We start from the raw sequence: 13,441 nt of genomic DNA, 5'->3' as shown, positions 1-13,441 counted from the left end.
CTATACACCAAAAATGAAATAGCAGAAAGAGAAATTAAGAAAACAATCCCATTTACAACTGCACCAAATATAATAGGAATAAATCTAGCCAAAGAGGTGAAAGATCTGTACTATAGAAAACTATATAGAAACACTGTTGAAAGAAATTGAAGACAACACAAAGAAATAAAAAGACATTCCATGCTCATGGGTTAAAAGAATAAATATTGTTAAAATGTCTATTACTACCCAAAGTAATATACACATTTAATGCAATCCCTATCAAAGTACCAACAGCATTTTTCACAGAACTAAAACAAATAATCCTAAAATTTGTATGGAGGCACAAAAGATTCCTAAGAGCCAGAGCAATCTTGAAAAAGAAAATCAAAGCTGGTGGTATCACAATTCTGGACTTCAAGTTATATTACAAGGCTGTAGTGATCAAAACATTATGGTACTAGAACAAAAGTAGACACATAGATCAAAGTAACAGACTAAGAAATCCAGAGATAAACTCAAACTTTCATGGTCAGTTAATCTTTAACAAAGCAGGAAAGAATATCCAATGGGAAAAAGACATTCTCTTCAACAGTGGTGTTGGGAAAACTGATCAGCTACATGCAAAAGAATGAAACTAGACCATTTTATTACACCATACATGAAAATAAACTCAAGATGGAATAAAGATCTAAATGTGAGACCTGAAATCATAAAAATCTTAGAAGACAGCACCAGCAGTAATTTCTCTAACACTAGCCACAACAACTTTTTTCTAGATATGTCTCCTGAGGCAAGGGAAGCAAAAGTGAAAATAAACTATTGGGACTAGATCAAAATAAAAAGTTTGTGTATAGCGAAGGAAACATCAACAAAACTAAGAGGCAAAGGGAGAAGATGTTTGCAAATTATATATTCCATAAAGGGTTAGTATCCAAAATATATAAAGAACTTATAAAACCCAACACTCAGAAAACAAATAATCCAATTTAAAAATGGGTACAAGGTATAAACACACATTTCTCTAAAGAAGACGTCCATATGGCTAACAGATACATGAAAAGATGCTCATTATCACTTATCAGGTAAATGCAAATCAAAACTAAATGAGATATCACCCCATACCTCTAAGAATGGCTAAAGTAAAAAACACAAGAAACAACTGGTGTTGGTGAGGATACAGAGAAAAAGGAATACTTGTGCACTTTTGGTAGGAATGCAAAATGGTGCAGCCACTGTGGAAGCAGTATGAAGGTTCCTCAAAAAGTAGAGCCATCCTACTATCATCCAGTAATTGCACTATTGGGTATTTACCCAAAGAATACAAGAACACTAATTCAAAGACATACCTGCACCCCTATGTTTATTGAAGCATTATTTACAGTAGCCAAGATATGGAAGCACCCCAAGTATCCACTCATTGATGGATGGATAAAGAAGATGTGGTGTACATAAACAATAAAATATCATTCAACCATAAAAAAAGAATGAAATCTTACCATTTGCAATGACATGGGTGGAACTAGACAATATAAGGCTAAGTAGAATAAGTCAGAGCAAGGCAAATACCATATGATTTTACTCATATATGGAATTTAACGAACAAAACAAAGAGGCAATGGGGGGAAAAAGACAGAAAGAAAAACAAAAAACCAGACTCTTAACTACAGAGAACAAACCGATGGTAACTAGTGGGGAGTTGAGTTGGGGGGAAAGGGTGAACTAGGTAATGGGGATTAAGGAGTGCCCCCTGTCATGATGAGCAATGGGTGATTAAAATAAAAAACTTTAAAAGGATTATGTCATTTACCCATTCCCCAAAAGCAACATGGAATACACCGATGTATGGGTCTTTGCGAGACACTCAGTATTGACTCTTCTCTGCAGACCGAGTGTGATGGTAGGAAATGTCACAGAACTTGGCTCCCTAATAGCAAGGATGACAATGTCCCCAAATAATACAGGCCAGGTGGTGGATTTAACCACCAGAATCAAGGTCAGTACAATTATTTTTTTTTAAGTTTATTTATTTATTTATTTTTGAGAGACAGGGAGAGACAGAGAGAGAGAGCGAGCACAAGGTGGGGGAGTGGCAGAGAGAGAGCGAGACATGGAATGCAAAGCAGGCTCCAAGCTCCTGGGTGTCAGTGCAGAGCCTGACACGGGGCTCAAACCCATGAACCATGAGATCATGACCTGAGACAAAGTCAGACACAACCAACTGAGCCACCCAGGTGCCCCAAGGTGAGTACAATTATTAAAGTGAGCATCAAGGACAGATAGGGAAAAAGATTATCTGCAGAAATTGACATTCTAGGAGCAAGGTAAATGGGCAGCCAATGAGGGTATTGTTTGATCTATACATCAAAATAATCAAGGATGGGTGATTAGGAGGCAAAGACAGCCATCCCAATAAAACATCATGATGCCTTGTCCAGTTTCTATACTGGGAATCCACTGACTAAAGAAGATAGGTCTTGAGGAGAAATGACCTAGCATTACCACAGCAATTGTATATAATGATGATTTGCTCGGTCTTTCCCCAAAGAGACCTATAGCCATTTACTCAGAAAATCATACAGCAGGGAAAGGGGAGTACCCTGGCATTTCCAGTATTATTAGCCATGGAGTCTGAGTGTACATTGATAACTGAGGATCTGAAGCATCATGATGCTCCTTCTATTAGAATAGGGCATATGGAGGCCAAGTAATAAATGGAGGCCCTGACCTGGGCTGATTCACAGTGGGTCCGCTGGGTCAGTGAACTCATCAAATGGTCATTTCCTCAGTCTCTGAATGTGTAATCGGAATGGGTATACTTTGTCATGGACGGAACCTCACGTTCTTTTCAGTTTGTGAGCTTCTGGAACAATAACTACTGTAATAGAGAAGTCTGAAGAGGGAGCTCTGAAACACTAAATGAAACACTAAATGAAAACAGTATTGTACCTGGCCGAAATACTAAATGAAGACAGTATTGTACCCTAGGGAGAACAGAAGAGATCAGCGCCACCCATAAAGACCTAAAGTAGCTGGAGAGTAGTGGCTGTAACCATAGACCTCATTTGATCCATCATTGTGGGCTCTGTGAGAACCCAACAGATTCTGGAGGATGTAAACTACTGTAAACTCAACCAAGTGACCAATTTCTACTGTTATTCCAGATTTGTTATCATTGTTGTTAGAGAAACACAACCTGGGGTACATGACATGTGGCTTGATCTAGTCTTGATTCTTTTTCATTCCCATCAGAAGAGGGTTCTAGAAACAGTTACACTCACATGGAGTGAACAACAACGTACACTCAACAGTCTTGCCCTACACCTGTTAACTCTTAGGCTCTTGGGGCGCCTGGGTGGCTCGGTCGGTTAAGCGTCCGACTTCGGCTCAGGTCATGATCTCATGGTCCGTGAGTTCAAGCCCCGCGTCAGGCTCTGGGCTGACAGCTCAGAGCCTGGAGCCTGTTTCAGATTCTGTGTCTCCCTCTCTCTCTGCCCCTCCCCTGTTCATGCTCTGTCTCTCTCTGTCTCAAAAATAAATAAATGTTAAAAAAAAATTAAAAAAAAAAGTCTTATGCTCTCGCAATAATTTAATTCAAAGGTAATGTGGATTGTCTGGGCATTTAAAGAACATCACGTTGGTCCACTAATTTGATGGCAGCAAGTTAAAAGGTCCACATGAGCAAGACATGGCAAGTAACTGAAGACCTTGATAGCACATGTGCTCTGGAGGATTCAAGAGCTTGTCATATCTATGGACATTTAGTAAAGGACAAGTTATTGCACTGCACGCCTCTCTTCACTAAGAAGGAAGTGCATCACCTGGTAAACCTCTTTGGGTTCTGGAAGCTGCATTTACCACTTGGAATACTACCCTGACATATTTATCAAGTAATATGTAGGACTGTCAACTTTGAGTGGGGGCCATGTCTGGAAAGAGCTCTGTGTCAGGTCTAGGTTGTGCTACAAGCAGCCTTGCTTCTTGGACCATATGACTAGCAGACCCTCTGTTATCAGAGGTATCTGTGGCGGGAAAAGATGCCATGTGGAGTTTATGGCAAGCCCGATAGGAGAGTCACAATGTAGACCCCTAGGGTTCTGGAACAAGGCCATGCCATCTGCAGCAGACAATGATATACCATTGAAAAAAAAGAGCTCCTGGCATGCTGATGGGCCTGGTTGAGATGGAGTGCCTGACCGTGGGACATTGAATGACCATGTGGCCAGAACTGCCCATGATAATCTGGGTTCTGTCCAACCCACCAAGTCATAAGGTCAGGCAGGCCTAGGAGCGATCCATCATAAGATACAAATGGATTGTCTAGCATGAACAGGGAAAGTGGGCACAAGAAAGCTCCATGAGCAGGTGGCCATCCACTCCTGTCCCACCAGCTCCTCCTCAGCTTTCATCTGTTATGATCACTTATATCCTCACAAGATCCCTTGTTGATCAACTAAGGAAGAAAAGTTTCAAGCTTAGCTTATGGAAGAATTAGATTAGCTTGTGGGGGTAAGTTAAGAATAGACAGTGACTGTATTATAGCCCCTCCCAGGAGTGGCCTTGAAAGAGGTAAGGGGAAGTCCTCCTCCACTGAGGATCTTTGGACTATGCATCTGATCACCTACTTTTGAGGAAAAAGAAGTGGCATGTGCAGAAACTCATGAGCAAACGCGAGGGAACCAGGAAGCGGCAAACTGGAAATATCAGAGTCAAGGACTCTGGGGAAGAGGCACATGGCTATTATGGGAGTAGGCACAACCGGTGAAGACCTTTGCGTCACCTTTTAAATGCCCGCCATAGAACACCTACCACGGGGGAGGCACCTGCCCACCCAAATACAAAATGCCTCCCCAGTGGATGCGAACGAGCCCTTACGATTGGCCACCCAAGGGCTGGAACCCTAGTGCATCAACGTCAGGGTTTGAGGCTGTGTCTGGGTTCACCAAAGCTGGAGGAAGGAGTCGCCACCCTGGAGGAAGTAATGGATCATCAGGAGGGCGGGGAGGGCTGCAGTCATACGGTGGGGCTGGGGAGAATTTGCTGGCCTCCAGGTGATCTGTGCTGATGTCTGTTGGCGCTCCCAGGGCAGATTCTGATGATGGACGCGCGCAGCAGTTAAAGCCTGAGAAGCGCAGGGTGGCCGGGAGCTGCGGGATGAGACTCAGGGTCACCCCACCAACTAAGCAGTGTGTGAATGTGGAATGGGCGGAGGGGGCGGGAGGAGGTGAGAAGCAGTTGCGGTCGAGACCACCTGCAGCCACCGGGTGGTCGTTCATCCCACTCCCCTTCCTCTTGCGGTTTCTCCAGGAAAAGAGACGGAGAATCCCGGCCGCGTTCCTGGCGGTGCGAAATTACACAACGTAAACGGACCCGAGTGTGCAGGGCGGGACTGCAGGTGCTGTGGTGGAGGCCCGGCCAGGATCCCCCATCGGGCTCAGGTGCTCTTTCCCCAGCCCCCAGGAGCGCCCGCTGCAGACCAGCGGCCCAAGGCCGAGGCCCCGCCCCGGGGGCCCCTATATCTGATGCCCACCTGATGTGGGGGTGCAAAGGCCTGGAGCCTTTGCCCCACTTCCCTCCAGCTCTGCAGGTCCTCGTGGTTGGCTGAGGCCTTGTGACACCACGCGGGTGCCCAGTCCTGGTGCCCTTGTCTCCCTCACGGGTGGGCCTGGGGCACCCCCATCCCTCTACTGTTGCCCCCACCCACCCCCTTAAACTTCCTGCGAGCACCGCCCTGCCTCCCCGTCTGCCTCCCGGGAACCTTCACCCAGGACATCCTGAGACTGGACCCTCAACAGAGAACCAGGAGGAGCCGCACACGCTTCTGGTTCAATCCGAACATCGACTGCATGCTTCTCGGGGTGTTTCAGCCTAAACTGGAGCGTTCAGCTGAATGATGACAAATGATATTTGCAGTCATTTTACAAAGTTCCTCCAGAGCGGGCCCGACACATCTCCATCGGGCCCACACCAGCCCCGTGCGCACGGGAGTCATTAATAGAGCACGTGGCTCAGCGCATTCGTGCTGAGCACAGGCAGAAGGCAAACCAGAAAAACAGAAACAAAAACCAAACACTTTCCAGCCAATCACGTAAACATCCGTGGCAAACTCCTCTCTTCGCATACAAGTTACGAATATTGATCTTTAAACACCCATCACAAAGAAGTGACTAGTGCCCTCCCTGAAATCTAAAGAAAAAGCTCAAATTTCATTTCATTCAAACACATGTCCAATTCAAATTTCCGTGGTTTTGTCAGAAATTAAATGTGGGGGAGAACAGAGAAGAAGGATATTATTGGGTTTACATGGTGGGCTCCATGCTAACAGGTGCTTAAAATTCACTGCTACATAAACTAGACTCCCATTCAAAACTCCACTTTTGTTGGGTGATGCATATTCCAAACTTTTACTTTTTTTTTGCTGACAGAACCTTGTTTCTCCCCCCCTCTTTTTTTTTTTTTCTTCCAGCAGGAAGGCACAATCATTCTACAATACTGCCAAATATAACAAACATCTACAGATGGGTTGGTCTGCAGCTGGAGGCTTTAACTTTGTAGTATTTATTTGAAATACCCAAGCCAGCAAAGCAGGGCTAAGGCACTGTGGGCACGATTCACAATGTTTTGGCTCTGGAGCAAATAGCAGTTGAACTTAGTTTTTCCAGCTAAAATGGAATTTATGCAGATGCGCTTTGCACTAAATTCATTAAACAATTACATCCTGGTGCAGTTTTCACATTTTTGTAAAGGATCTGCATAAGCACTAATTAGATCTAAAACAATGTTACTGAGCAAATTACAGTCCTGATTGTTTGCCTCGTCTCTGCGTTCCGCATCTGCTTCGCAATGATGATGATAATTTAGGTGCAAGCCATACAAATGCCGGTTTTTGTTACATTTACCAGAAATATTTATTTAAAACATACTATAGATTAATTGATCATGTAACCGGCTTTAAAGAGCCTCCAAATGTTTTCTCATGGACAGTGAGCGGTGAAAATCGAATGTGGATGTACAGTGACTGAAACTTCTCACGAGTGCGAACTGGCATTTCCTCCTGGAGGTTTGCTATTGAAAGGCCACTTTGCTTGTCATCTGGCTGCAAGTGCAAGCTGGGTTAGCTGAATTTCAGCGGTGCCTTTCAGAACGCGGCATTGGACCTAGAGGCATAAAGACTGCCCTGAACAGCTCCCAGCCGCTGCTACCCACACCACCCCTCCTTTAGGCACTGGTTTAAAAGGATAACTTAGTATGGGAAAAGTATTCAGTTCTCAAGTATTCCAGACCTCCGAGTATGTTTTCTTTCTTCTATGTTTATCTGCTTTCTATTTCACATATCACGAAATGTAAGAAGGCATATTAACATTTAAACATCAGCTCAGTTCTGCAGAAGGGAGGACATTCAGGGAGGGTTTCTATGGCAACTTTGAATGTACCAACTTAATTCAGGGCTTGCCGCAGCGCGGTCACCTCCATTATTGCTCTAGTCCCAGACATTCTTTAACTCGCCTGACCAGCCATGCGGTTGGGAATCCTGAGTGTCACCCAGGATAACAGCTACGACAGCTACCTAGCATTTTCTTTATTCCTGGGAAGGGGGCCAGCTTGGTGAATCAGTCTGGCTGCTGGTCTCCCTAAGAACTACTCCTGTTATTTGACTTTACAAATGGTTACTTTTATTGTTGGTCGGAGCCAGCCATAAAAGAGCAAACTGGGTGTCAGCACCAACCAAGATTAAGAGGCAAAATGTCGCTCCAGATTTTAATCAGTGCAAAGTGCAAGTTGGGAAATATCTCGTCTCCAAGCAGGAAGACTAGTTACTAATGCGAAACACAGCAAGTATGAATGGTGCTTTCAAAATTTCACATCCAGTTTCCTTCACTTTGCTGGATTGCCTCCCTAACCTTTATACGGGACTTTGTTTCATTCCGCAGTTCCTGCTAGGCACGAAGGATCATAACTAGAAGGATGATAATTCCTTCTACACACTTAATTGGTAAGCCTGAAATTGCTGTGCTGGTTGAATATGAAATTATATCCTCCTTGAAGGAAAACATAATTTAGCACTGGAGCTTTGGGTCATTTAAAGGTAAAATATCATTATGCCTATGTACAAAGGCAAAGTAAAACTTGTATCAAAAATGTTATTTTGGTGCTGGCTTCAGCAGCACATATACTAAAATTGGAATGGTACAGAGATTAGCATGGCCCTTGGGCAAGGAAGACACTATAATTCGTGAAGAGTTCCATTAAAAAAAAAAGGTTATTTTGGGGGCACCTGGGTGGCTCAGTCGGTTGAGCATCCGACTTTGGCTCAGGTCATGATCTCGTAGTTCGTGAGTTTGAGCTCCAAGGCCGGCTCTGCGTTGACAGCTCAGGGCCTGGAGCCTGCTTCAAATTCCGTGTCTCCCTCTCTCTCTCTCTCTGTCCCTCCCCCGCATGCACTCTCTCTTTCTCTCAAAAATAAATAAATAAACATTAAAAAAATTTTAAATATTATTCTTGATTAGAAAAAGAGAATAATAGGTATTTCCTAACTTGAACTCCAAATTCTTCTCTCTCGCTCTCAAAAATAAATAAACATTAAAATCTTTTTCAAATGCTATTTTTGATTAGAAAAAGAGAATAATCAGCATTTCCTAACTTGAACTCCAAATTCTTATTGTTTCACCTTAGGGAGATATTTGATTCTATATTTTACTTCTATTGTGTGTGTTATTGTAAGGGGGAAATGATGAGGATTTAATTTTTACCGAGTTAGAAATAATGTGACAGTTTTTTCCTCAAACTTCCAAAAGTTACCTTTGGACTGATAGCAAGTGGAAAAAACACTAGCCAAAACACTGAAATTTTAGAAAGTTATGAACAATTGGGACAAGGTTATTATGACAACTTTATTATTACAGTTTTTATTTCTCCTGTAGCTGATAAAATATACACTAGTCTTTACAACTGCTAAAGAGATAGTGAAATGAAAGAACAGAGCTCTTGGTAAAACTGATTTAATTCAACTGTTGTGCTTTTGGCCACAGAGGATCCCATTTATGGTTGGTTGGCATGGATGAGACCATTTACTGTTTCTGAGTGTCCCTGTAAGTCCCTGGGTAGTGGCCATCTTTGACCCTAGGGAGCCTCAGATCATTCTTGTTTCCACTTTATCTCTCTTTCTTTCCTGGCCTTCTTCCTGCTTCTACTCAACGAGAAGTTCCAGGTTCTTTCTCTGGGCCAACCACCATATTAGCATTATGCATCCAGAGCTGAATGAGCCTGAGTCTCTGCCTTCATGGAATTCTTGGTGTGGTGGGAAACAGTCACTTATCTTTATCTAACATGGCACATGTTTGTCGTTCTTGATTATCTTAGTCTGTATATTGGGGAAGCCCCAGAGGTTGAGTGTCATGTAGCTATAGTTATTATGAAGTAACCTTAACTATCTGTGGGACAGAACTCCTGAACTGTCTTTGTCAGAATATATTATCCAATATAATATTAGATACTACTTACCTGATATAATATTACATACATAATAATTGACCCACTAATGCCCATCCAGGAAAACTACAAGTTGCTATTACTGAGGATGCTGTAAGGTTCCACTGGCCCCGAGAATGTCTTTCCATACAGTCTTGTCTTTCCATATGGCTGGCAATTTCTATTTCCAGCATTCAAATGTCCTCTTAAATGAATCTTCTTTAAGAAGCTTATCTCTTTAACCAATTTCACTTTATATTACCCAGATTATCTTTATATCGCCAGCACTATGGCATACTTCTGGTAGAAAGTTGTTAGTCTAGGGGCACCTGGGTGGCTCAGTCTGTTGAGTGTCTGACTCTTGATTTCAACTCAGGTCATGATCTCATGTTTCATGGGTTTAAGCCCCACGTTGGGCTCCTCACTGACAGCACAGAGCCTGCTCAGGATTCTCTCTCCCTCTTTCTCTGCCTCTCCCCCACTCACGTGTGTGTGTGTGTGTGTGTGTGTGAATAAATAAATATTAAAAAAATTGCTAGTCTAGATGCTGTTTCTGCACTGGACAAGGAGCTAATTCTCTGTTTGTAGTAGTGCCTTCTCTGTTCCCAGATAGGGCAGTGAGAGTTCTTTGTTCTATATATGACAAGAGACTTTTACATTTGGATTTCTGTATCAGAAAGGCTGATGCACTAGGAAAAGGAGCATAGGCTAACCTTTAAGCTATCAACTGTTACGTGAGTTTTTTTTTTAATCTTTAAGATTAAAATCTTAAGATTAAATTAATTTATTTAATCAAACCTCTTCTATCCATTGCTTTCCAACAGAAAAGAGGAAATGGGTGTGGTGGAAAGAAATCTAGGAGCCTATGGGTCGCTGAGACAATGCTGGAGGGCTGGTGTCCTCACAAAGGACGGGGGGAGGGGGACTTTATGTGCCTGAGGGACAAGCATAACATCACCTGGAATTTTCTCTGCTCATTCACTGCAATTCCTCCTTTAAAACACTCAAGGAACCTCATTGGGAGGAAGTTAGGTGCTGGGCTAGGCGGTCCTTTCTCTACACATCAGATTCTGGCTGTTTTGATAGTGTTTTTACGTACTTATTGTGTGCCACACATATGCTAGGCTTTGAGAATATAAAGAGGCACTAGAGATATGGTCCCTCTCTGTTTTCAAACTCTGCTTAGTGGGGGCAAGAATGTATTTGTTATTCCTCCTTATACCCTCAAAGCATAACATAGCATCTGACACTTAGTGTTTTCTACTTATTGGTGGAGACAGACCCCTAACCAGATAATTTCAATGTAAAACAGTAGGTGAGGGGGCACCTGGGTGGCTCAGTCAGTTAAGTCACCAGCTCTTGATTTCAGTTCAGGTCATGATCTCATGGTTGTGAGGAGTTGGGCTCCACATTGGGAGTGGAGCCTGCTTAAGATTCTCTCTCTCTCTCTCTCTCTCTCTCTCTCTCTCCCTCTTCCCCTCTCCCACTTGTGTGTGTGCATGCTCTCTCTTTCTCAAGAAAACCCACCACTACCACCACCACCAAAGAAACCCCCAAAATAAAGCAGTAGGTGAGAAAGCAATGGAAGTCCTCCAAAGAGTCTCCTAACCCACTGTCGTTGAGTCCTAAAGAATCATCACATGTTAACTGGGCCAAGAAGACTGTAGAGAGCTTCCAGACAGAAGGAATGGCATGAGCAAGTTGTGGAAATCTAAAATGGCATGCCTTCTGGAATAACTGCAAGCTGCATGGTGTTAATAAAGCCAAGAGTCCCAGGTGGATCATCGAGAGAGAAAACTTGAGTGGTAAATACAGACAAGACTTGTGCCCTATGGGACATATGGAGAATCTTGGGTTTTACTCTATAGGCAATGAGAAGTCATTTCAAGGTTTTTAAGTACAAATCAATCTTCTGTATGATATTATCTCTCCCTCTTGTAATAATAATATCTAATATGTATTGAATGCCTACTATGTACTAGATACATGTCTAGGTGCTTCATATGCTTTTCCTTTTCTCATTTTGCAGAAGAGAGAACCTCTACACAGAGAGATTAAGTAACTTGCCCAAGGTCACACTTGTAAGTGTAGAGTTTGAAGTTGAATCGGGTCTTTGTCACTGTAGCCAGAGGCAGGGAGAGTCTGCAGGATTTTACAGAGAAGTGTTATAACACCGTGTTTTTTTTTTTTGTTTTTTTTTTTTTTACTTTTTATAAAGAAATGGTTTTTCTTTATAACTAACACTAGATTTTCAAAATCCTGAATCTCTAGAATATACAATTCTTCTTTTTTCTTTCTCCATTGTTCATATTTCTGCCTTTCTTAAAGAGTACAGGGAAAACATTAATTGTGAATTCCTTTTTCTTCCAACATATATGTAAAAGTTATAGATAAGGCATTAATTGGATCAGCTAACATACTGAATTTGCTTTTTGTGAATCATTTAAGGATGGAAATACCATTTGCTTCTTTCTTATGTCCCTCCAACCCAGTGGCTTCTTTACTGGAGACTCTAGGTCAGCACTCTCCAATGGAACTTTGTGTGATGATAGAAATATTCTATTATCTGTGCCATCCAATACCATATATGTAGCTAATGAGCACTTGAAATGTGGCCAGTGTGCCTGAGGAACTAAAATTTAAATTTTATTTTAATTATTTTAAATTCAAATTTTATTTAATTTTAATTATTTTAAATGTAAATATCCACATATGGCCAGGGGCTACTGTTTTGGACAATATAGGTATAAGACATTTCCATTACAGAAAGCTGCATTGGATAGTGTTACTCTGAAGCATCTACCTTTGTTAAGCAACAGCTGGCACCTGTAATCCTAATATTACTGAAAATGAAAGCCTCCTCCATAATGACCTATTAACTTCTATCTGAGAGGTCTTGCTGATAATTTTCCAATTTTTTTCACCTTTTCAATTAGATTTTGGATCTCATCCATTGTCTCCTGGGGTAGTAAATTATTCTCTGAAAGCAAACCTCATGAGATCAGTGATTCTTCCACAAGATGTAGAAGTTTTAGAATTCTCATCCTAAAGAATCCACTAAAAAGTCTGCTAGGACTAGTGTTAAAAAGAATAATAGTGTTAAAAAGTGTTAAAACACATAATAGTGTTAAAAAGTATAAAATCCTTAGGGATAAGTTTAACAGAAGAAGTCCAAAATTTATATTTAAAAGTTACAAAATATTGAAAGATGTAAATAAATAGGAAAACATCTCATGCCCATGGACCAGAAGGCTTAATGTCGTTAAGATGACAATATTCCTCCAGTGAATCTGCAGATTCAAAGCCATCCCTCTCCAAATCCCAGCTGAACTCTTTGTAAAAATTGATAAACTGATTTTCAAATTTATAGGGAATTGCAAGATACCAACCAACGTCAAAATAATCCTGAAAAGAACAAAGTAAAAAGACTCACTCTTCCTGATTTCAAAGCTTACTACAAAGCAGTGGTAATCAGGAAAATGTGGTACTGGCATAAGTATAGACATATGGATCAGCAGGATAGAATCAAGAATCCAGAAGTAGTTCATGTATCTACAGTCAGGTGTTCTTAAACAAGTGTGTCAAAATCATACAATGGGGAAAGAGCAATCTTTTCAACAAACAGTGCTGACACAAGTAGATAGCCCTGTGCAAAAGAATGGAGTTGGACTTATTTCACACTAGAGATAAAAATTAAATCAAACTGGATCGAAGACCTATATGTAAGGGTTAACCTATAAAACTCTTAAAGTAAATCTTTCCGACCTTAGATATGGCAAAGAATTCTTATTAATGACTCTCAAAGCACCAGCAACAAAAGAAAACAGGCAAGTTGGACTTCACCAGAATTAAAAACTTTTATGCTTCAAATACACCATCAAAAAATAAAAAGAGCCCAAAGAATGGAAGTTGTGGGAAAATTATATATCTGATAAGGGATTAGTATGTAGAATATATTAAGTAACTCCTAACTCAATAAAAAAAAAAAGCAAAT

At 41.5% G+C, this 13,441-nt stretch overlaps 1 non-coding gene across 1 annotated transcript; it reads left to right on the top strand.

The window, feature by feature from the left end:
- Window positions 1-8,128: 8,128 nt before the first annotated feature.
- Window positions 8,129-8,232, top strand: LOC125926096 (U6 spliceosomal RNA). The gene has a single exon (XR_007459017.1). It is a non-coding gene; the product is annotated as a U6 spliceosomal RNA (small nuclear RNA).
- The last annotated feature ends 5,209 nt before the right edge of the window (window positions 8,233-13,441 follow it).

This window comes from Panthera uncia, chromosome F1 (genome assembly GCF_023721935.1).
Source record: "Panthera uncia isolate 11264 chromosome F1, Puncia_PCG_1.0, whole genome shotgun sequence".
NCBI lineage: Eukaryota > Metazoa > Chordata > Mammalia > Carnivora > Felidae > Panthera > Panthera uncia.
Note: the sequence above shows the minus strand (reverse complement) of the source record. Positions and strands in the feature narration are given on the sequence as shown.